The 25,397-nt window shown below is 45.6% G+C and overlaps 4 non-coding genes across 4 annotated transcripts; 2 read left to right on the top strand and 2 right to left on the bottom strand.

The window, feature by feature from the left end:
• Positions 1-303: 303 nt before the first annotated feature.
• Positions 304-375, bottom strand: trnac-gca (transfer RNA cysteine (anticodon GCA)). The gene has a single exon. It is a non-coding gene; the product is annotated as a tRNA-Cys (tRNA).
• Positions 376-4,138: 3,763 nt separating this feature from the next.
• On the bottom strand, positions 4,139-4,210 carry trnac-gca (transfer RNA cysteine (anticodon GCA)). Its single transcript has one exon. It is a non-coding gene; the product is annotated as a tRNA-Cys (tRNA).
• Positions 4,211-14,725: 10,515 nt separating this feature from the next.
• Positions 14,726-14,797, top strand: trnas-gcu (transfer RNA serine (anticodon GCU)). Its single transcript has one exon. It is a non-coding gene; the product is annotated as a tRNA-Ser (tRNA).
• Positions 14,798-20,184: 5,387 nt separating this feature from the next.
• Positions 20,185-20,255, top strand: trnag-gcc (transfer RNA glycine (anticodon GCC)). The gene has a single exon. It is a non-coding gene; the product is annotated as a tRNA-Gly (tRNA).
• Positions 20,256-25,397: the final 5,142 nt, after the last annotated feature.

The raw sequence follows: 25,397 nt of genomic DNA, 5'->3' as shown, positions 1-25,397 counted from the left end.
TGGGAAACTTCTTTGCCAAAGAGTTGCAAGATTGTGGAATTCGCTACCGTAAGGAGTCGTTGAGGCAAATAACATCGATACATGAAATGGCAAACTAGATAAACACACGGGGCGAAAGGAATGGAAGAGTGTGCGGATGGGGGCAAATGAAGTCGTGAGGGAGGTGTCTTGTGTGAAGCAGAAAGGCTGGTGCAGACCCGTTGGGTCAAAAAGCCTGGATCTGTGCGGCAAACTCAATATGAACAACGACAGCGACAGATTACTGATTTTCTGAGTCCCCAAAAGAAGCACTTAGAATGTTCAAAGGGGCACCTGGATTCGAACCAGAGACCTCTTGATCTGCAGTCAAATGCTCTACCACTGAGCTACACCCCCACATCTGTTGACCATTCTTGCACGCACAATGTAATGGATCTCAGTAGCTGGCAGTCACCAATGTTGATATGACCAACATGAAAAGAAGCTTCATCAGTTATTCTGGGAGACAAATAAATACACCAATCAGAAATGAATCATGAACGGAGTGAGTCACACTATTGTGTACAGATGCGATGCACAACCAAACTTGGAACGCCTTGTCTCTCTGCTTCATTGAATTCATCCTCACCACAGAATGCGGAACTCGAAGCACCAGCCAAACAACATCAGAATTTCAAGCAGAGGTCTTCAGCTGCTTTAAATCCTCTGTCAATGTGCTCTGCCCCCAGCTCTTTAGATACTTGCAGTCAACAAATGCAGTGCCAGGTTCAATGCGTGGTTTTCCAAGTTCATGCTATCAGTGTCATATATGTAAGTATACAGAATATAATAAAGATGCATCCAGCAGGCATTTGACAAGTGTGGCAGGAGGAGCTAGTGTGTGAAGCAACTGTAACCTGTTAGTTAGGAGGCAATGCTGGACCTGGTTCCAGTGATTGAGATAGTTAATGTGGAGCAAGTGTCCTTGGGGGAGCATTCAGGGAACAGCGAACAGAGTATCACAAGGATTAGAATAACAATGGAAAAGGAGAAGGATTAATCTGGAGTAAAAATACTTAATTGGAAGAGGGTCAATTACAGAGGATTGAGAACTGATCCGGCCCTGGTAAAATGGAATCAAAACTGTAATCGAGCAAAGAGCGGCTTTTGAAGAGGAGATTGTTCGGGTACAGTCTGTGTACATTCTCACAAGAGGAAAAGGTCGGGCAACTAAAGCCAGAGCTCTCTGGATGACGAAGGAGATAGAGAATAAAATGAAGCAGAGGAAGTGGCCGTATGGCAGATGTCAGGTTGATAATACAAGTCAGAACCAGGCTGAGAATGGAAAGTTCAGAGGTGAAGTGAAAAAGGAAACCACACTTGGAGTAACGTGAACAATTCTGGTCGACAGATTATAAGAAGAATAAAGAGGAATTGGCAAAGCTGAAAAAAAGATTCACAAGGATGACAATAGAACTTGGAGCATATACTTCTCAGGAGGACTAAACAGGTTGAAGCTCTTTTCTCTAGAAAAGGGAAGACTGAGGGGTGACCTGATAGAGGTCTTTAAGATTTTGAAAGGGTTCGATAGGGTTGACGTAGAAAAAACGTTTCCATTTGTGAGGGAATTCAGGAGAATCTTCTTTACCCAAAGGGCGGTAAGAATGTGGAACTCGCCACCAAAAGGAATAATTGAGGCAAATGGCATAGATGCTTTCAAGGGGAAGCTCGATAAAGAGATGAAAGAGAAAGGAATGTGTGGCTGATAGAACGAGATGGAATCGGGCAGGAGGTGACTCATGTGGTGCATAAATACCGGAATTGACCAATCGAGATAGCAAACCTGTTTCTCTGCTGAAGCTTCAATGTAAACAACAATCCTGCTGCTACAGGGAATTCAGACTTACTGTATGAATCACAAAATTATTTAGAAAGAAGAGGGAGTATCGGGATTTAAACCAGCGATCGCTTGATTTACAATGAAACACTGCAATTAAGCAATGCACCCACTGATATCGTCCACGGATGAAATAATGCAACAGAGTTCAGTACCTGGCAGCCATCACTGAAGTGAGAACCAATCTGAAAAGAAGCTTCATCAGTTATTCTGGGACACAAATAATTACAGCAATCAGAAATGATTCCTGATCGGAGTGAGTCACAATATTGTGCACAGATGCGATGCACAACCCAACATGGAAAGCCTTGTCACTGAACTTCAGTGAACACATCCTTACCACAGAAGGCGGAACTGGAAGCACCAGACAAACGACACCTGAATTTCAACCAGATATTTCTCCAGCAGCTGTCAAGTGCTCTCTCACTGTGCTCTGCCCCTAGTTCTGTGGATCGTTACAGTCAACACAAGAAACAACAGGTTCAATGTGCAGTTTCACAAGATCATGCTCTCACTACCTTATATGTAAGTGTACAGAATATCGAATCAATGTAATAAATAAACATCCAGCAGGCATTTGGCAAGAGCGGACAGGAGGAGATAGTGTGTGAAGTGACTGTAATATTTGTTAAGTCAATAGATTCATTTACAGGTTACGGAACAGAAGTGGGACTTAACGAAAGAGAAAGTGTGTAAATTGCATCCTGGCCATGAAATAAGAAGCTGTGAGTGTCGAAAGTGTGACGTCGCCAGGAAATAAATGTGGAAAATGCTGAAAGCCTCCACTTGACCCGCGGATGCTCGCAGAGTGCTGGCAATAGGCTTGTGGCCGTCTTTCTCAATTATTATTTTAAACCTTATCACTTGTGCCTCGATATTCGCCGACACTTACTTCTCCTATCTCCTCCGTTTCATTTCCCATTACTAGATCCAGCAGTGATTCCTCTCTTGTCTGCCTGTCTCCCTTTTGTAGTTTTATCACTCCTGCCTGCTCTCCCTGCCTCCCTCTCGCTCTCACTCATTCAGTCACTCGCACACTCACGAAGACGCTAATTCACTCACTCTATCCATCCCTCATTACCTCCTTCCCTCACTCCCTCCCTCCCTCACTCACTCACACACTCACTCACTCCCTCAGACTTCAGTGAACACATGCTTCCCACAGAACGTTTGTCTGGAAGCACCTGACAAAGGACACCTGAATTTCAACCAGATTTTTCTCCAGCAGCTGTCAAGTGCTCTCTCACTCTGCTCTGCCCCTAGCTCTGTAGATGGTTACAGTCAACACAAGAAACAACAGGTTCAATGTGCAGTTTCACAAGATCATGCTCTCAGTGCCATATATGTAAGTGTACAGAATATCGCATCAGTTTAATAAATAAGCTTGCAGCAGGTATTAGCCAAGTGTGGACAGGAGGAGATAGTGTGTGAAGCGACTGTAACATGTGTTAAGTCAAAGTATTCAGTTACAGGTTACGGAAGAGAAGTTGGTTTATCAAATGGAAATGTGTCTAAATTGCAGAATTCACAACCTAACCATGAAATAAGAGACCGTGAATGTCCAAAGTGGACAATGCTCAAAAGCCTCTGTTTGACCCTCCGGATTCGAATCGAAATTGCTGGCCACAGGCTTGTGGCTGTGTTTCTCAATCATTATTTTAAATCTTGCCGCGAGTGCCTGGCTATTCTCCTACACTTACTACTCTTACCTGCACCGTTTCATTTTCCATTATTGGATCAAGCAGTGATTCCTCTCTTGCCCACCTGTCTCCCTTTTATCATTACATCGTTCCTGCCTGCTCTATCCGTCACCCTCTCGCTTTCACTCATTCATTCACTCAAACGCTCACGAACTCACTCACTCCCTCCCTCCCTCGCTCACTTCCTCCCTCCTTCACTCACTCACACACTCACTCCCTCCCTCAATCCCTCCTCAGTAAAATATTTAGAAATACTTAAGTAAGACAAATAACAAAGTAATTGATTTGAAACAAACTAATTTTGAACGGATTAGAACAGAACTGGGGAAGTTGAAAAAAATTGACAAAGAGATAGAACAGGAGTGGGAAATATTTAAGAAGTTGATTAATCTCTCTCTGGCACTCCCTCAAAGTCGAGAGGGGACGGGAATGGAAGGGTGAGATGAACGAGGGAGGAAGAATGGACGCTGGCATCGAACAAGTGGGCAAAATGGCCGACTGTGGACTCAATGTCAATCACAATCCTGCAGCTGCAGGAACAGACTGACTGCATGACTTCCGACAGGGAACAATTAAAAGATAGAGGGGGCGCTTGGATTTGAACCAAAGACCTCTTGATTTGCAGTCAAATGCTCTACCGCTGAGCTGCACCCCCACATCTACATGAAGCGTTAGCACACACAAGTCAATGGAGTCTCGCACCTGGCCATCATCAACATTGATCGCACCATTCTGAAAAGAACCTTCATGAGTTATTCTGATAGGCAAGAATATGACTCCACCTCCAGAGCCTGACCCGTCCCTCAGAATCTAACTCTTCCCTTCGAGTCTGCCTCCGCCCTCAGAATCTGACACGGCACTCAGTGTCGGATCCCCTCCCCCAGCCTTTGACCTCTGCCCCAGAGTCTGACCCTTCCCCCAGAGTCTGACCCTACCTCCAGAGTCGGACTCCTCCCCCAGAGTCTGAACCTTGCCCCAGAATCTGTCACCTCCCCCAGAGTCTGACCCGACACCGAGTCTGACGCCTGTCCCAGAGCCTGACTCCTCCCCCAATGACTGACTCCTCCCCCAATGACTGACTCCGACCTCAATGACTGACTCCGCCCTCAGAGCCGGACACCTCCACAGCGTCTGAGTCCTCCCTCAGAGCCTTACTCCTCCCTCAGAGTCTAACTCCTCCTCAGAGCCTTACTCCTCCCTCAGAGTCGGTCCCCTCCCCCGAGTCTGACTGTTCCCCCAGAGCCTGATTCCGCCTCCAGAGACTGACTCCTCCCCCAGAGCCTGACTCTTCCCCAGAGCTTTAATCCTGCCTCAGAGCCAGACACCCACCCCGACCCGATAATCTGACTCTTCCCCCAGAAAGTGAACCCGCCCCTGTATCTGACTCCGCCCTCAGGGCCTGACCCTGAAGAGGAGAGATTGGGTTGACTCGGCCTGTATTCACTCGAATTTAGAAGAATGAGAGCTGATCTCATTGAAACAAAAACATTCTGACAGGACGAGACAGATTGGATACTGGGAGGATTTTTCCGCTGGCCGAGGGGTCCAGAACAAGGGGTCACAGGTACGGGGTAGGACATTTAGGACTGAGATGACGAGAAATTTCTTCACTCAGACGGTGGGAAACCTGTGGAATTCTCTACCACAGAAGGCTGTGGAGGCCAAATCACTGAATATGTTGAAGAATGAGAGAGATCGATTTCAAGACACTGAAGGCATCAAGGAGTATGAGGAGAGAGCGAGAATATGGTATTGAGATAGAGGATCAGCCATGGTCATATTGAATGGCAGAGCAGGCTCGAAGGGCCGAATATGCTCCTATTTTCTATGTTTCTTCGCCGGAGCAGCAGACGAGGGAGAAAAGAACGGAAGGGGAGGGAGATCGCGTGAGATGAAGTCGGGTGGGAGGATGCTTGTGTGGAGCATCAACGATGGCAGAAACCAAACGAGTGGGCCTGTTTCTCTGCTGTCGACTCGATGTAAACAACAATTTTACTGCTGCAGTGAAGGCAGACTGAGTGCACGGTTCCCAAGGTAAGAAGTTAAACGTGCAAGGAGGCGTTTGGATTTGAACCGAAAATCTTGTAATCTGCAGTTATATGCTCTAACACTGAGCCACACCTTGACATCTGTGATGATTTGGTGCACATACAAACTGATGAAGCTTCTTTTCAGGTTGGTTATATTAACATTGCTGACTGCCAGGTACTGAGCTCCGTTACGTTTTGTGAGCAAGAAATCATCACAGATGTGGGGGTGTAGCTCAGTGGCAGAGCATTTAACTACAAATCGTGATGTCGTTGGTGCAAATCCAGATATCCGCTCTCCCTTTTTTAACTGCATCCTGATGGGAGTCATTCCGTCGGTCTACCTTCCCTGCAGCTGCAGGTTTGTTGTTTATGTTGAGCAAAATTGAGTCGACAGCAGAGAAACAGGCCACTCGGCCCGACTGGTCTATGCTGTCATTGATGCTCCACGAGAGCCGCCTCCCTCCCTACTTCATCTGACCCTATTAGCATATCCTTCTATTCCTTTCTCCCCGATATGTTAATCCAGCTTCTACTAAAATGCATCTACACTATTCCCCTCGACTATTCCTTGTGGTAGCGAGTTCCACATTCTCACCGCTCGCTGGGAAAATAAGTTTCTCCTGAATTCCCTATTGGATTTATCAGTGACGATCTTATATTGATGACCTATGGTTTTGGACTCCCCAACAAGTGGAATCATTTTCTCTGTGTCTAAAATGTTCATAATCATAAAGACCTCTATCAGGTCACCCCTAAGCCTTCTCTTTTCTAGAGAAAGGAGCCCCAGCCTGTTCAATCTTTCCTGATAGATGTCTCATCTCAGTTCTGGTATCATCCCAGTAAATCTTTTATGCACCTTCTCCAATGCCTCGATATCCTTTTTATAATATTGTGTAATTTTATTCTTTTATGTATTGTCTACAGATGGGGATGGGCAACCCAATGGTATTTCAATATTGACTAGTTTGTTTTTTGAGGAATATATTTCTCCTAAACTCTATTGATCTCCGTTTTCAATATTTGCCTCTGCTGTTCTATCTCTTTGTCTGTCAAAATGTTTTACAGTTTATTTAACGTAGTTCCAATCACATCTGCTGAAAATTAGCTTTGTTCCAATCTATTACTTTGTCTTACTAATGACATTCTCAATCTCTTCGGGTAGGGGGATTGTGGCAGTGAGTGAGTGAATGAGTTAGTGTGTGAATGAGTGAGTGTTTGAGTGATTGACTGCGAGAGGGAGGCTGGGAGAGCAGGCTGAAGCAATGAAATGATAAAACAAAGACAGGCAGACAAGAGAGGAATCACTGCTGCATCTAGTAATTGGAAGTGAAACGGAGGAGATAAGAAATGTCAGTTTCGAGCAACATCTAGGCAATAGCGATCATAACATGACAAAGTTTAGAATAATGATTGAGAAAGACCATCACAAGCCTGTCGCCACCAATTTTTGCCTCCATCTGACGGACAAAATGAGACTTTTCAGCATTTTCCACTTCCTTTTCCTGGAGGATTCACACTTTGGACACTCACAGCCTCTCATTTCGTGGCCAGGTTGTGAATTCTGCATGTTACACACATCTCCATTCATTAAGGCCCAATTCTGTTCCGCAACCTGCAAACGAATGTATTGACTTCAAACAACTTACAGTCACTTCACACACTGTCTCATCCTGTCCACACTTGCCGAATACCTGCTGGGCGATTATTTATTACATTGATGCGATATTCAGTACAATTCCATATATGGCACAGAGAGCATGATGTTGTGGAACTGCACATTGAACCTGGTGTTTCTTGTGTTGACCGCAACGATCTTAAGAGCTGGGGCAGAGCACAGTGAGATTGCATTTGACTGCAGCTGGAGAAACCTCTGGTTGGAATTCTGGTGTCTTTTGGCTGCTGCTTCTGGTTCCGCGTTCTGTGGTAAGGATGTGTTCACTGAAGCTGAGTCACAAGGCTTTCCATGTTGGGTTGTGCATCGCACCTATACACAATAGTGTGACTCACTCCATTCATGAAACATTTCTGATTGTCATAGTTATTTGTCTCCCAGAATAACTTATGCAGCTTCTGTTCAGGTTGGTTATATCACCATTGGTGACTGCCAGATACTGAGCTCCGTTACCTTGTGTGTGCACGAAATCATCACCGAGCATTTAACTGCAGATAAAGAGGTCTCGGGTTCAAATCCAGTTTCCTCCTTTTAAATTCTTATCTCGGGAATCAGACACTCAGTCCGTCCTTCCCTGCAACAACAGGATTGATGTTCATATCGAGTCTACAGCAGGGAAACAGGCCACTCATCTGCTTTGGTCCATGCCGCTGTTGATGCTCCACACGAGCATCCTCCCTCGCCACTTCATCTCACCCCATCACACTCCCCTTCCATCCCTGTCCCCCAACCTGTGCTCATCCATCTTCCCCTTTCACCCATCTGTCCTGTTTGCTCCGACTTCTCCTCCTGGTGGCGAGTTCCACATTCTCACCACACTGGTGACCATCTTATAGCGATGACCTCTCGTTCTGGTCTTCCCCACATAATGGAAACATTTCCTCTCTCCCAGTCCACCTTATTTAAGCCATTATTTATTTTAAGGAAAGTGTTTATGATCTGGAATGCGCTGCCTGATCGGACAGTGGAGGCAGATTCAATTGCAGCTTTCAGAAAGGTAATTGGATAAACGCTTGAAGGGATTAAAGTTGCAGGGCAACGGGGAAAGAGCGGGGGAATGGGACAAAGTAGATTGCCCTTACAAAGAGCAGGCACTGGCTCGATGGGCCAAATGGCTTCCTTCTGTGCTGTAACCAATCGATGATTCTATAATTCTACGTCTGCACAGTGACTGATCAAAGTCAAAGAAACTGAGGCATTGGGAGGTGTCAGACTCTGAAGGAGGATTCAGCCTCTGGGGGAGGAGTCAGTGTCTGGAGGAGAAGTCAGGCTCTGGATGAGTTATCAGGCTCTGGTGGAGGAGTTAGACTCTGTGGGTGGAATCAGACTCTATGGAGGGGTTAGACTCTGGGGCAGGCGTCAGACGCTATGAGCGGGGTCCGACTCTGGGGTAGCAGTCCAGTCTCTGGGTTCGGAGTCAGACGCCGAGGGCGGGGTCAGACTCTGGAGGTTTGGCCAGGCAAAAGGGAATAGGAAGAGGTTTGGAAGGATGTAAAAAACAATTCAGAAAGCGATGAGAAACGAGGAAATTAATTCTTAAGGAATATAAAAAGAAATAGTAAATTATTCTAAAGACACATCAATAACAAAAGTATACTTGCCAGATTATTTGGACCACTGGGGGATACATTAGATCGGGTAAAGGGAGAGAAAATGTTGCCACTTGTGGGGAGTCCATTACTGGAGGTTATCAATATCAGATAATCACTAATAAATCCAATAAGGAATTCAGGAGAAACTTCCTTACGCAAAAGGTTGTAAGAATGTTGAACTGGCTACCACATGGAATAGTTGAGTTAAATAACTTCGATACATTTAAGGGGAAACTAGCTTAGCACACGAAGGAGAAAGGAATGGGAGGGTCGATGGAGAGTTTTAGATGAACGAGTCTGGATGCTGGCACAGAACACTTGAGCCAAATGGTCTGCTGTGAACTCAATGCAACTCAACGTAAATAACAAACCTGCAGCTGCAGGAACAGACTTACTGTATGACTCTCTGGAGAAAACATTTCAAAGATAGAGGGGGCGCTTGAAGTTGAATCAAAGACCGCTTGATCACCAATCAAATGCCATACTACCGAGCTAAACCCCCACACCTAGGCGGTTTTTTTGCACACACAAGGTAATGGAGCTCAGTACCTGGTCATCATCAATATTGATATCGCTATGCTGAAATGAAACGCCATCAGTTATTCTGGGAGACAAATAACTACGGCAATCAAAAATGTTTCATGAATGAAAAGAGTCACAATATTGTGTACAGATGCGATGCACAACCCAACATGGAAAGCCTTGTCACTAAGCTTCAGTGAACGCATCCTGACCACAGAAAGTGGAAATAGAAGCAGCAGACAAACGGAACCTGAATTTGAACCAGAGTTTTCTCCAGCTGCGGTTAAATGCTCTCTCACTGTTCCCTGTCCCAAACTCTTTAGATCGTTGCAGTCAACACAAGAAACACTAGGTTCAATGGGTCGTTTCTCAGTGCCATATATGTAACTGTACAGAATATCGCATCAATGTAATAAATACGCATCCAGCAGGCATTAGGCAAGTGTGGACAGGAGGAGATAGTGTGTGAAGTGACTGTAACACGTGTCAAGTCAATATATTCTGTTACAGGTGACGGAACAGAAGTGTGTCTTAATGAATGGAAAAGCGTGTAAATTGCAGAATTCATATCCTGGCAATGAAATAAGAATATGTGAGTGTTCAAAGTGTGAATTGTCCACGAAATAAAAGTGGAAAATGCTGAAAGGCTATCTTTGACCGTAAAATGGAGCCAGCAAGTGCTGATGACAAACTTCTGGCCCTCTTCCTCCATCATTCTTATAATCCCGATTATGTTATGATCGCTAGTGCCGACATGTTCCCCTACGATTACTTTTCTTTTCTCATCCGTTTTATTTGCCATGACTAGATCCAGAAACGATGCCTCTCTTGTCTGCCTGTCTCCATTTTGTGATTTCGTTGATCCTGCCAGCCGTCCCAGCCCCTATCTCACACTCACTCAATCACTCACTCAATCATTCACAGACTCACTCACATTCACACTCTCTCACTTACAGACTCATTCACTAAGTAGCTCACTCATTCACATCCTCACACAGTCACTCCCTCCCTCAATTCCTCCACCGTAAAAGATTGAGAAAGACAGAAGTAAGACAAGGACCAAAGTGATAGATTAGAACAAAGCTCATTTTGAGCGGATGAGAATGGAACTAGGGAAGATAAACTGCAATAAATGTTGACGGACAAAGAGATAGAACAGGAGAGGCAAATATTTAAAACGGAGACCAATAGAGTTCAGTAGAAATATATTCCTCTAAACAGAAGAACAATCGGGCCAATAATGAAAGAACACTTGTTTGTGGATCCTCATCGGTACATAATACATGAGGACACTTTTTTACACAGCGAGTGGTTAGGATGTGGAATGCACTGCACTAGGGGCTGATGGAGGCAGATTCAACCATGGCCTTCAAAGGGGAACTGGATAAGTACTTGAAACGAAAAAATGTGCAGGGCTATCGGGATTGGGCGGGGGAGTGGGACTGGCTGGATTCCTCTTCCATCGAGCTGGCACGGACTTGATGGGTTGAATGGCCCCCTTCCGTGATGTAACATTTCTATGATTTTATTCCAAGTTAGTTAAACACGATTTGCCTTCAACAAATCCGTGCTGGCTTTCCTTTATTAATCCACATTTGTCCAAGTGACTATTAATTCTGTCCTGGATTATTCTTTATAAAACCTTCCTCACCACTGCGGTTGAACTCACTGGCCTGTCGGTGCCGGGTTTATCCATACACCCTTTTTTGAACCAGGGTGTAACAGTGGATATTATCCTGTGTGGGTTTAGTTCAGCAATAAAACACTTGACCATAAATCACGTAAGAGTGCTTGGTTCAAATCCATCAAAACACCTTACTATTGGGTCATTTTAGCCTCTTGTGGTGAAGTTGATTTATTACTTTCCCCACTACGCACATTGTTTGGTGACTTTAGTCCAGACCCATTTCTGTTCCGAAACCTGCAACTGAATGTATTAACTTAACATGTGTTACCATTGCTTTGCACACGAGCTCCTCCTCTCCGCACTTGCCGAATCCCTGCTGGATGCTTATTTATTAGGCAATTAGGAAAGCAAGTGGCATGTTGGCCTTTATTGCAAGTGGGTTGGAGTAAAAAAGTAAGGAAGTCTTGCTGCAATAGTACAGGGTTTAGTGAGACCTCACCTGGAGTACTATGTACAGTATTGGTCTCCTTATCTAAGGAAGGATATACTTGCCTTAGAGGCGGTGCAACGAAGGTTCACTAGATTAATTTCAGGGATGAGAGTGTTGGCATATGAGGAGAGATTGAGTAGAATGGGCCGATACTCTCTGGAGTTTAGAAGACTGAGGGGTGATCTCATTGAAACATACAAAAAAATTGGGGGACTTAACAGGATAGTTACTGAGAGGATGTTTCTGGAGAGTCTAGAAGTAGAGGGCATAGTCTGAGGATAAGGGGTCGCCCATTTAAGACTGAGATGAGGAGGAATTTCATCCCTCAGAGGGTTGTGAATCTTTGGAATTCTCTACCACAGAGGGCTGTGGATGCTCAGTCGCTGAGTATATTCAAGGCTGAGATGGAGAGATTTTTGGACTCTCGGGGAATCAAGGGATTTGGGGATAGAAAGCGAAAGTGGAGTTGAGGTCGAAGATCAGCCATGATCTGATTGAACGGCAGAGCAGGCTCGAGGGGCTGTATGGCCTACTCCTGCTCCTATTTCTTACGTTCTTATCTTATGTTCTTATTACATTGATGCGATATGCTGTACACTTACACATATGGCACTGATCGCATGATCTTGTGAAACTGCACATTGAACCTGGTGTTGCTTGTGTAGACGTCAACGATCGAAAGAGCTGGGGTCAGAGCACAGTGAGAGAGCATTTAACTGCAGTTGGAGAAACATTTGGATGCAATTCAGGTGTCGTTTATCTGGTGCTTCTAGTTCCGCGTTCTGTGGTAAGGTTGTGTTCACTGAAGCTCAGTGACAAGACTTTCCATGTGCGGTTGTGCATCGCATCTGTGCGCAATAGTGTGACTCACTCCATTCATGAAACATTTCTGATTGCCGTGGTTGTTTGTCTCCCAGAATAACTGATGACGCGTCTGTTCCGGTTGGTTCCATCAACATTGGTGACGGACACGTACTGAGCTCCGTTACCTTGTGTGTGCAAAAGACTTTCGGAGATCTGGGGGTGTAGTTCAGTGGTAGAGCATTTGAATGCAGATTAAGAGGGCTATGGTTCAAATATAACCGCCCCCTTTTTTTTTAAGTTCATCCTGTTGTGAGTCAGACCCTCAGTCTGCCTTCCCGGCAGCTGCAGGAATGTTCTTTATGTTGAATTACATTGAGTCTGCAGCAGCGAAACAGGCCATTTGGCCCAACTGGTCTATGCCGGCATTGATGCTCCACGTGAACCTCCTGCATACTACATCTAAGCCTATCAGCAAACCCTTCCATTCATTCATCCTTCGTTATTTTATCGAGCTTCCCCTTAAATGCATTTAAGCTACTGGCCTGAACTATTCCTTGTGGTAGCGAATTCCACCTTTTCTTCACCTCTCTGGGTAAAGAAGTTTCTCCTGGATTCCCTGTTGGATTTATTAATGACGATCTTATATTTATGACCGATGGTTTTGTACTCCCCCACAAGTGGAAACATTTTCTCCATGTCTAACAATTTCATAATCTTAAAGACCTCTAACAGGTCACCCCACAGCCTTCTATTTTCTAGAGAAAAGAGCCCCATGCTGTTCAATCTTTCCTGATAGTTACATCCTCTCAGTTCTGGTATCATCCTGGTAAATCGTTTTTTTTTTGCATCTTCTCCAACGCCCCTATAACCTTTTTATAATATTATGTAATTTTATTATGTTATGTATTGTGTACATATTGGGATGGGCAACCAAATGGTGTTTCATTATTGACTAGTTTGTTCATGTTATTTTGAGGAATATATTTCTCCTGATCTCCGTTTTAAACATTTACCTCTGCTGTTCTATCTCTTTGTCTGTCAAAATGTTTTCCAGTTTATCTGACGTAGTTCCATTCTGATCCCCTCAAAAGGAGCTTTGATCCAATTTATCACTTTGGTCCTTGTCTTAATTATGTCTTTCTCAATCTCTTCGGGTGGAATGATTGTGTGAGTGAGTGAGTGAGTGAGTGAGTGAGTGAGTGAGAGTAAATAAGTGAGTGAGTGAGTGCCTGAGTGAGTGAGTGAGTGAGTGAGACTGAGTGAGTGAGTGAGAGTGACTGAGTGAGTGAGTGCATGAGTGAATGAGCGAGTGAGGGATTAAGTGAAAGTGTGAGTGATTGAGTGTGCGAGTAAACGAGTAAGTGCATGAGTGAATGAGTGAGTGAGTTAGTGAATGAGCGAATGAACGACTGAGTAAGTGAGTGAATGAGTGAGTTTGTGAGTGAGTGTGTGAGTGAATGAGTGAGTGTGTGATTGAAGAAGTGAATGAGTGAGTGATTGAGTGGGAGAGTGAGGCAGGGAGAGCAGGCTGGAGTGATGAAATGATAAAACAAAGACAGGCAGACAAGAGATGAATCACTGCTGGATCTCGTAATGGGAAGTGAAACGGAGGAGTTAAGAAATGTCAGGGTAGGGAAACATCGAGGTAATAGCGATCATAACATAATAAGGTTTAAAACAATGATTGAGAAAGACGGCCGCAACCCTGTCACCAGAACTTTCTGCTTGCATCTGATGGATGAAAATAGACTTTTTTTCGCATTTTCCACTTTCAATTCCTGGAGGATTCACACTTTGAACTTTCACAGCCTCTTATTTCATGGCCAGGATGTGAATTCTGCAATTTACACACGTTTCCATTCATTAAGACCTGCTTCTGTTCCGCAACCTGCAAACGAGTTTATTGACTTCATACAAGTTACAGTCGCTTCACACACTGTCTCCTCCTGTCCACACTTGCCTAATGCCTGCTGGATGAATATTTATTACATTGGTGCGATATTCTGTACACTTCCATATATGGCACTGAGAGCATGATGTTGAGAAACTGCACATTGAACCTGGTGTTTCTTGTGTTGACTGCAACGATCTAAAGAGCTGGGAGCAGAGCACAGTGAGATAGCATTTGACTGCAGCTGGAGAAACGTCCATTTGAAATTCAGGTGTCGTTTATCTGGTGCTTCGAGTTCTGCGTTCTGTGGTAAGGATGTGTTCACTGATGCTCAGTGACAACACTGTCCATGTTGGGTTGTACATCGCACCTATACACAATAGTGTGACTCACTCCATTCATGAAACATTTCTGATTGCCGTACTTGTTTGTCTCCCTGAATAACTGATGAAACTTCTATTCAGGTTGGTTGTATCAACATTGGTGACGGCCAGGTACTGAGCTCCGTTAACTTGTGTGTGCAAGAAATCATCACAGAGGTGGGGGGTGTAACTCAGTGGTAGAGCGTTTGACTGCTGATTAAGAGGTCTTTGGTTCAAATCCAGATGCCCTCTCTACCTTTTAAGTTCTTATCTCGGGAATCACAAACTCAGTCCGCTTTCCGTGCAGCAACAGGATTGATGTTTACGTCGAGTCGACAGCAGGGAAACAGGCCACTCATCCCGTTTGGTCCATGCCACAGTTCAAGCTCCACACGAGCCTCCTCCCTCCCCAATTCATCTCCTCCATCTTCCCCTTTGATCCATCTGTCCTGTTTGCTCCGACTGCTCCTCGTGGTGGCGAGTTCCTCATTCTCACCACATCAGAGACCATCTGATATCGATGACCTCTCGTTTTGGCCTCCGCCGCAAGATAGAAACATTTCCTCTCTCTGTCCGCCATATGGAACCTTTTAATTATCTTAAAGTAAGTGTTCCTTATCTGGAATGTGCTGCCTGATAGGACGGTGGAGGTAGATTCAATTGCAGCTTTTAAAAAGGGAATTGGATCAACACTTGAAGGGTTTAAATTTGCAAGACTACAAGGAAAGAGCGGGGGAATGGAACTAACTCGATTGCTCTTACAGAGAGCTGGCACCGGCTCGATGGACCAAACGGCCTCCTTCTGTGCTGTAACCAGTCTATGATCGTAAGATTCTGCGTCTGTACAGTGCCTGATCAAAGTCAAAGAAACTGAGGCAAGCGGAGGAATCAGGCTCAGGGGAAGGAGTCAAATTCTGGAGGAGGAGTCCGGCTTTTGTGGAAGAATCAGCCTCTGGGGAGGAGACAGTGTCTGGGGGAGGGGTCAGACTCTGGGGGCGGAGTCAGACTCTGGGGGAGGAGTCAGACTATGGAGGAGGAGTCAGACATTGGGGAGGTGTCAGAAACTGTGCGGGAGAGTCAGGTCTCTGGGGGCGGAGTCCGGACTCTGGGGGCGAAGTCAGACTCTGAGGGTGGAGTCAGGCTCTGGGGGAGCGGTCAGGCTCTGGAGGAGGAGTCAGACTCTGGGGGAGGAGTCAGACTCTGGGGGAGCCTTCAGACTTTCAGGGAGGTGTCAGGCACTGGGCAAAAGCCAATAGGAAGAGGTTAGGAAGGGTGTTAAAAAACAATTCAGAAAGCGATGAGAATCTAGGAAATTAATTCTCAAGGAATATAAAAAGAAATAATAAATTATTCTGCAGACACATCAATAACAAAAGGGTACTTACCAAATGAATTGAGCCACGAAGGGATACACAAGATAAACTCACAGATAATGACAGTGAAATGGCAGAAAAAATGAATGCTTACTTTGCCTCAGTATTTACCAGAGGAGACTAACAAGGTGGGCAGGACATTAGAAGAAGAGATCAGAAAAGGTGTAAAGACATTTAAGAAAAAAAGGGAGAGTTAATTAATAAACTAATCAAACTTAGAGAGGATAAAACCTCAGGTCTGGAGAAAGTGGATCAATACATATCAAAAGTAGTTAGGGAAGAGCTAGCAGAGGCACTATTGCAAATATAAATACATTGGGCCCGATTTTAGCACCCGCTACTGGGTGCGTTCTCGGCGGGGGGGCCCCGAAAATCCCGAAATCCCGGAGCGGGACCGGATCGCGCCTCGATCCCGCCCACGTCCGGGTTCCGCGCTGACGTGCGGGGGTGCGTGGCGCAGCCCCCGCTGGTGGGAATCCCGCAGGCAATTAATGCCAACGGGATGCCAATTGAGTGTATTTACTTTGGTTGTTCAGGTCATTAACTGACCTGATTAAGGGACTGTGTGTGATTTTGGATAAACATGGGACTGTTTCACACACTGGGGGAAACAGTCCCAGTTGAAATGGACGTGTTGCAGCCGTCAGCCTGTGGAAGCTGCAAAGGTCCATTTGACAGGTGGGGTGGGGGGAGACCCTCAGCCATTGCAGGAGGCCGCTCTGTCACTTGGGACAAAGTTTGGCCTCCACCACCCTCCTCCTGATGGTCGAAGTCACCAACCTGCACACTTACCCCGGGGTCCGGAGACATGTACCTACCTTGCGGAACCCCTCAGATGTACATCTTGCGGATGGGGGCCGCCGTAGCTGCAGTCATGACCTCCTCGGAGGGCGAACGGCATCACCAGCCTCACCAGCCTCGCCATCCACGCCGTCAACCTCTGACAAGTGGAGCTCCACAACAGAGTGCTGTGACACATCCACCTGCACAGCAGGAGGGAGGGCTACCGCAGAGAGAGATGCGTCACAGAGGGCACTACCCTCGCCACACGTTCCACAGACCGAGGCTCAGCCTCCTGGACCTCTCTGAGCAGCAGTGCACACGGAAGCTCAGAGTCACTCGACATGTAGCCGTGGACATCTGCAGCCTCTTTCATGCCGAGCTGCTCCTGGCTGGCCCGTGCACCATCTTCCTACCTGTCGCTGTCAAAGTCACCACTGCCCTCCCGAACTTCTGCTCCACAGCCTTCCAGGCTGCAACCGGGGACATCCCCGATGTCTCTCAGTCGTCTGCGCAGAAGAACCCTCCAAATACACCTACACCCACTCTGCAGTGACACACTGGGTGGCATCAGTGGTGGGTCCTCATAGGGATACCCAGGAGCGGGCATTATTGTACAAACCGGACAGGATTCGCGAAGACATGGCAGTAGTGGTGCCAATATAATGTGTGATGTGAGTTGTTCTTTAATTCAATAGAAGTAAGAACCATGACAATCCCTCAAACACCCTTGTGCATCCCCTTCATGCTCACGATACGTTTGCCTTACGCTGCCTACTGCACATATGTGATGCATGCCCTGTGGCTGCAGCACAGGTGGTGGCAGGTTGAGTGAGGCTGGCCGTGAGAGAGATGCACGAGAGGGTGAGTATGGGATAGAGCCATGAGATTGTATGAGGATTGGGTTGCGTGGTAGTGGCGGGGTGAGTACTCGCGAGGTGAGTAGGTGCAGGTAAGTTGAGGATGAGGTTTGAGTGGGTATGAGGGGTCATGTGACAGAGTAGTGTTGGCAGTGCCGAAGGAGATGTGGGGTGGGGGCAGTGTTGTGGCAGGCGGAGTGTAGGGGAAAGACTACGTGTTCTCACTGTTGCTGACCTACTGAGGTCATTGGAGCGCCTCCTGCACTGTATGCAGGTGGGCGATATGTTTGTGGCGCAGGTGACCCCCTCTGCCACCTCGAGCCAGGCCTTCTTGGTGGCAGAGGTGGGCCGCTTCCTCCCGCCCGCCGGGGGGAAGATCTCTGTCCTCCCCCTCCTCCTCACCCCATCTAATGATACCTGGGGTGAGGCATCATTAAACTGGGAGCAGCCTTCCCCTTGGGCTGCTCCATGATGTAATTTTTGCTGTTTGTGGCAGCATCTGTCAGTGGAGGACTGCCCCTTTAAATAGAGCGCCTCCAGCTGACAGATCTTACTGCGCATGCGCAGCCCGCCCAACGCGCAGATCAGCATCGGGGAACCCGGAGGAGCAGGTCAGTGGATCCAATTAGTGTGTTGCCTGCTACGATCGCGCGGGCAACCCACTAATTTCACCGCGCCCGCTGGCCGACCCGCCGAGTACCCGCACCCCTGGTAAAATCGGGCCCATTTTATTTACTTCACGTGTGTTGCGCCTTGGAAACTTCCGCACTCTGTCCTCTGGAGCTCAAGCATTCTCTGGACAGAATTCAATTCGACCAACAGAAAAACCGAAAAGATGTCGGAAGCTAATTGGTGACTTTTCACTAAAAGCAGTGAAACAGCATGGATCGTGCGGGATTTGAAGCTGAGATCTTGCGTATAGCGCCTAGCATAACCTTCATAAGCGAGAATAATATCCCGAAACCAACGAACCGCTAATACTAAAAACGTGCAGCCAATTTAAAGGTATGCTGCCTCCCACAGCCGATCTGCCATTCTTTCAGACCTCTTCTGTCCATTCAATCTCGTTTTATATTCCGGTACCCAGCAAGATCAAGTTGTGCATTAACTACTTCCAGTCACCAATATTAGTCTCCCTTTACCAAATTGGTTTCGACTGTACGACTTGAATTATGAAGTAAGACGTTTCAGAATTAGTTGCTCTTAAACTACATTGATTGGGAGGAGACTGAGAGATGTAGAGAAACAGCAGAACAGTGGAGTGAATGTCCACAGATCCCAGAAGGTAGCAGAACAGGTCGATAAGGTGGTTAAGAAGCCATCAAGTATAAACTCCTTTATTAGCCGAGGCATAGAATATAGGAGCAGGGAGGTTCTGGTAGAAATTTATAAAACAATAGTTAGGCCACAGCAAGAATACTGCATACAGGTGTGGTCACCACATTACAGGAAAGATGTGATTGCACGAGAGATGGTACAGAGGAGATTTACGACAATGTTGCCAAACTGGAGAATTTTAGCTATGAGATTAGATTTGATAGGCTGGGGTTGTTTGCTTTGGAACTGAGGAGGCTGTTGGGAGATTTAATTGAGGTGTATACAATTATGACGAGCCGAGATAGAGTGAATAGTAAGGACCTATTTCCCTTAACAGAGAGGTCAATAATCAGGATACATGGATCTAAGGTAATTAGTGGAAGGATTAGAGGGGAGCGAAAGAATTTTTTTCCACCCAGAGGGTGATGGGTGTCGGAAAATCACTGCCTGAAAGGGTGGGAGAGGCGGAAACCCTCATCGCATTGAAAAATAAAAACTTCAATATGCACGTGAAGATCCGTAACCGACAAGATCAGGGACCAAACGCTGGAAAGGGGTTTGAGGCTCGGTACCGATTTTTCGGCCGACACAGGCACGATGTGCAAAATGGCTTCCTTCTGTGGTGTAACTTTCGAGGATTCTATGATATGAATGCCGTCTGCCTCGGCATCGTGATAATATGCACTCTCCCATAAGTATACTTTAATCAAATTGGTGCTTTGTTTCACTGTGAGAGCGAAGAGACATAAGTGTGTTGACATTGGCTGCTGCAACTGGGTTGCACCTTTACTTTTGCTACCGTCTCAGTACTTTTCATTACCTTCTCTCCTGGTGTTGCAGTTTCTTTCAGCTTTCGCCGTTCAGGAAGCCTGAGAAGTCCATCAGGGGACACACAGAGAGGCAAGAGACAGAGACAGGGAAAGATAGAGGGATGCATGCAAGGAAAATAAAGAGTATAAATGTCAGGTTTTTCAATCTAGCAGAATTCAAGTTACAGATTGGGAGATATTGCTTCTCGGTCTTGAAATCTTGGAAGATAAGATTGCACGCCCAATTAAAAGCACCGGCCACGTTGAAGTATCTCTCATGATGGGAGAGAGGTTAATGTGGTCAATTAATTCCACTTAATGTATTTGAGCATTGAAGAGATCTTTAAACCGTAGCACTGCGAACAGAATTGAAACCTCGGCAGGAAAACCCCATTGCAGTTTTGAGACCACCGCTTGAACCAATCGTTCATCGGAGCTGGAAACGGCATGTTCGTTCAGATAGGATTCCATAGAGAAACATGCAGCTGTTGTATAAGCCAGCATTGGTGGTTCAGGGGTAGAATTCTCGCTTGCCACGCGGGAGACCTGGGTTCGATTCCCGGCCAATGCACGATCATTTTGCATTCTGCACCAAGGAGGAACTTCGGAAGAGGAGTCTGGTGTTTGGTCCTTCCATCCTGTTCCGCAACTGAATGAGATCATGGCTGAGTTGTGACCAAACTCTCTGTGCCCGCCTGAGCCCCATATCTCTGAATACCTTTGGTCAGCAAAAATCTCTCAATCACGGGTTTGAAATTAACAATTGAGCTCGCGTCAACTGCCGTTTGTTGAAGAGACTGCCACAATTCTACCTCCCTTTGCTTGTGGACAGTTGTCCCAAATTCACTTCTGAAAGTCTGACTCCAATTTTTAGGCTCTGCCCCCAAGTCCGAGACAGCCCAACGAGCGGAAATAGTTTCTATACAAATAACTCATCAGTTCCTCTTAATATCTTGATAATTTCGATCACATCAGCCCTTAATCTACTATATTGCAGGGAATACAACCATAGTTTGTGTAATCTCTCCTAGCAATTTAACGCTTCGTGTCCAGTTATCATTCTAGTAAATCTACACTGCACTCCCTCCAAGGACAGTATATCCTTTCAAAGGAGCGGTGCCCAGAACTAAACACAGTACTCCAGGTGTGGTCCAACCAGAGCTTTGTGTAGCTCTAGAATAATGTCTATTCCCTTGTATTCTCGTCCTCTAAATATGTAGGCCACCATTCCATTAGCCTTTTTGATAATTTCCTGTACCTGCCCATGACATGTTAATGATCTATGTACATGGACACCTAAGTTCTTTTGGAACTCCGCAGTTTCGAATTTTTCACCTTTTGTAAGGTATTCTAACCTATTTTTGTGAGGTCCAAAGTGGATGACCTCACACTTGCCAAAATTGAAATCCATTCCCCACGGTTTTGGCCATTCATTTATTATATTAATGTATCTCTGGAATGTTACACTGCTCACAACGCTGCCCATTTTGGGGCCATCGGCAAACTTCGATATGTCGTTCTCTAACCCGTCATCTAATATCAATGAGACCGCCTGAACTGGGGGAAATTCACATTCAGCATCAATCTCTTCATCATCTTGAGACATTTTATTTACTTTACATGTGTTGCGTCTTGGGAACTCCATCACTCTGTCCTCTGGAGCTCAAACATGCTCTGCATGTAATTCAATCCTACCAACAGCAATACTGAGAAGATGTCAGAAGCCAATTGGTGTCATTTCACTCAAAGTCGTGGGACAGCAAGGCTCATCGGGGATTTGAACCCGGAACTTCTTGGATATTAATCAACAAAAGCCCCAAAGCGAGAATCATGCATCTGGATCAACCAAGCGCTGTTGCTTGCTTCGTGCAGCCAGTGTAAAGTTTCGCTGTCTCACAAAGCAGATCAGCCATCCTTTCAGAACTTTTCTATCCATCCAACCTCGTTTTCTATTCCGGTATGCAGTAATATCAAGTTGTACACTAACTATTTAGTGTCACCAATATTCGTCTCCCTTTAAGAAATTGGTTTCATCTGTCCGACTTGTATTATCAAGTAAGACGTTTCAGAATTGGTTGCTTTGAAACTACATTGCTTTGGAGGATACTGAGAGGTGTTGATGAAAAGAGGGACCTTGGAGTGCATGTCCACAGATCCCTGAAGGTAAGAGGACAGGTAGTTAAGGTGGTTAAAAAGGCATACAAGATACTTTCCTTTATTAGCCGAGGCATAGAATGTAAGAGCAGAGAGGTTATGGTAGAAATTTATGAAACTACAGTTAGGCCACAGCAAGAATACTGCATACAGTTGTGGTCACCACATTGCAGGAAAGATGTGATTGCACTAGAGATGGTACAGAGGAGATTTACGACACTGTTGACAGAACATGAGAATTTTAGCTATGAGATTGGATGGGATAGGCTCGAGTTGTTTGCTTTGGAACTGAGGAGGCTGTTGGGAGATTTAATTGAGGTGTATATAATTAAGAAGGGCCTAGATAGAGTGGATAGTAAGAACCTATTTACCTTAGCACGGATGTCAATAATCAGGTTACATAGATCTAGGATAATTGGTAGAAGGATTAGAGGGGAGCGGTAGATTTTTTTTCCACCCAGCAGGTGGTGGGGGTCTGGAAATCACTGCCTGAAAGGGTGGGAGAGGCAGAAACCCTCATCGCATTGAAAAATAAAAACTTCAATATGCACGTCAAGACCCGTAACCAACTGGATTAGGGACCAAACGCTGGAAATTGGGATGAGGCTTGGTACAGCTTTTTCGGCCGGCACTGGCACGATGTGCAGAATGGCTTCCTTCTATCGTCTAACTTTCTAGGATTCTATGTTATGATTGCCGTCTGTCTCGGCATCGTGATAACATACACTCTACCATAAGTATACTTCAATCAAATTGGTGCTTTGTTTCACTGTGAGAGCGAAGAGACTGAAGTGTGTAGACAATAGCTGCAGCAGCTGGGTTGCACCTTTACTTTTCCAACCGTCTCAGTGCCTTTTTTTACACTTCTCTGCTGGTGTAGCAGGTGAGATGAGCCTTCGCCGTTCAAGGAAGTCTGAGAAGTCTATCAGGGGTCACACAGAGAGACAAGAGACAGAGACAGGGAAAGATGGAGAGATGCATGCAAATAAAATAAAGAGTATAAATGTCAGGTTTTGCAAACTAGCAGAATTTAAGTTAGAGATTTGGAAAGATTCCTTCTCGGGTCTTGAAATCTTAGAAGAGAAGACTGGACGACCGTTTAAAAGCACCGGCCACTTTTGAAGTGTCTCTCATGCTGAGAGAGAGGTAAACGCGGTCAATTAATTCCATTTAATGTATTTGAGCATTGAAGAGAACTTTAAGCCGAAGCACTGCGAGCCGAATTCAAACCGAGGCAGGGAAACCCCATTGGAGTTTTGAGACAACAGCTTTGACCACTCGGCCATCGCAGCTGCAAAACGGCATGTTCGTTCAGACAGGATTCCATTTAGAAACATGCAAGCACTACACAAGCCAGCATTGGTGCTTCAGGGGTAGAATTCTTGACTACCACGCGGGACAGCCGGGTTCGATTCCCAGCCAATGCACGATCATTTTGCATTCGGCACCAAGGAGGAACTTCGGAACAGGAGTTTGGTGTTTGGTCCTTCCAGCCTGTTCCGCAACTCAATGAGATCATGGCTGAGTTGTGACCGAACTCCCTGAACCCGCCTTAGTCCCATATCTCTAAATACCTTTGGTTAACAAAAATCTCTCAATCACGAGTTTGAAATTAACAATTTAGCTCGCATCAACTGCCGTTTGTGGAAGAGACTTCTACCTCCCTTTGCTTGTCGAAGTGTGTCATAACTTCACTCCTGAAAGTCCTGACTCTAATGTTTAGGCAATGCCCCCAAGTCCTAGAGACCTCAACCAGCGGAAATAGTTTCTTTGCAACTACCCCATCAGTTCCTCTTAATACCTTGATAATTTCGATCACATCAGCCTTTAATCGACTAAATTGCAGGGAATAGAACCATAGTTTGTGTAATCTCTCCTAGCAATTTAACGCTTAGAGTCCAGGTATCATTCTGGTAAATCTACACTGCACTCCGTCCAAGGACAGTATATCCTTCCTAAGGTTCGGTGTCCAGAACTGAACAGAGTACTCCAGGTTTGGTCCAACCAGAGCTTTGTGTAGCTCTAGAATAACGTCTATTCCCTTTTATTCTAGTCCTCTAAATATATAGGCCACCATTCCATTAGCCTTTTTGATTATTTCCTGTACCTGTCCTTGACATGTTATTGATCTATGTACATGGAAACTTAAGTTCCTTTGGAACTCCACAGTTTCGAATTTTTCACCTTTTGTAAAGTATTCTGATCTATCTTTGTGAAGTCCAAAGTGGATGACCTCACACTTGCCAAAATTGAAATCCATTTGCCACGGTTTTGGCCATTCATTTATTATATTAATGTTTCTCTGGAATGTTATGCGTTCATCTACACTGCTTACAACGCTCCCCATTTTGGGGCCATCGGCAAACTTCGATATGTCGTTCTTTATCCCGTCATCTAATATCAATGAGACCGCCTGACCTGGGGGAAATTCACATTCAGCATCAATCTCTTCATCATCTTGAGACATTTTATTTACTTTACATGTGTTGCGCCCTGAGAACTTCAGCACTCGGTCCTCTGGTGCTCAGACATGCTCTGCATGTAATTCAATCCTACCAACAGCAATACTGAAAAGATGTCAGAAGCCAATTGCTGTCTTTTCACTCAAATTAGTGGGACATCAAGGCTCATCGGGCATTTGAACGTTGAACTTTCGGATATTAATCAACTGAAGCCCCTCAGCGAGAATCATGCATCTGGATCACCAAGAGCTGTTACTTGCTTCGTGCATCCAGTGTAAAGTTTCGCTGTCTTCCAAAGCTGGGGGTGCGACTGCACACCGACCTCTACCACCTAGAAGGACAAGAGCAGCAGGCACATGGGAACAACACCACCTGCACATTCCCCTCCAAGTCACACACCATCCCGACTTGGAAATATACCGCCGTTCCTTCATCATCGCTGGGTCAAAATCCTGGAACTCCCTTCCGAACAGCACAGTGGGAGAACCGTCACCACACAGACTGCAGCGGTTCAAGAAGGCGGCTCACCACTACCTTCTCAAGGGCAATTAGGGATGGGCAATAAATGCCGGCCTCGCCAGCGGCGCCCACATCCCATGAACGAATATAAATAAAACTCCGCCATGCTCTATGCCAGTGTGATCCGATAGAAATTGCTGACAAGCTGCAGGTGTGGCTTTGGCGATACCCTTTGAGCCACATGAAGGGATTTAAGTAGAAAACATTTTACACACACACAATATACAGTGAGATGTACTTCATATGTTTATACCTCATAACACACATCTCCCACCATTCAGTACCCGAGGAAGTAAATTCCTCACAACGATCAAAACACTCGCACACTCTGCTTTCCATCTTACAATTTTATCAACAACACAAGAAAGGGTTAAAGTTCACATGCATACGTCATGCAAATTTTAGTGTTGAGATCACAGGCACAAAGTCTGTGCCCATTACTCATGTTTTTATTTAATAATCGCAATTGCAGTTAACTACTTCTGGATTCCCATTTAGCCAGATGAGGCTATTGTCTATGGTATTGGCCAATACTGCTCAATGCCACAGTGGATTGATTCCACGGGCCGTGTTCTGCT

The sequence above is a fragment of the Heptranchias perlo genome, chromosome 20 (genome assembly GCF_035084215.1).
Source record: "Heptranchias perlo isolate sHepPer1 chromosome 20, sHepPer1.hap1, whole genome shotgun sequence".
NCBI classification, from domain to species: Eukaryota; Metazoa; Chordata; class Chondrichthyes; order Hexanchiformes; family Hexanchidae; genus Heptranchias; species Heptranchias perlo.
The sequence above is the reverse complement of the archived record's forward strand: the minus strand, read 5'-3'. Positions and strand labels throughout refer to the sequence as shown.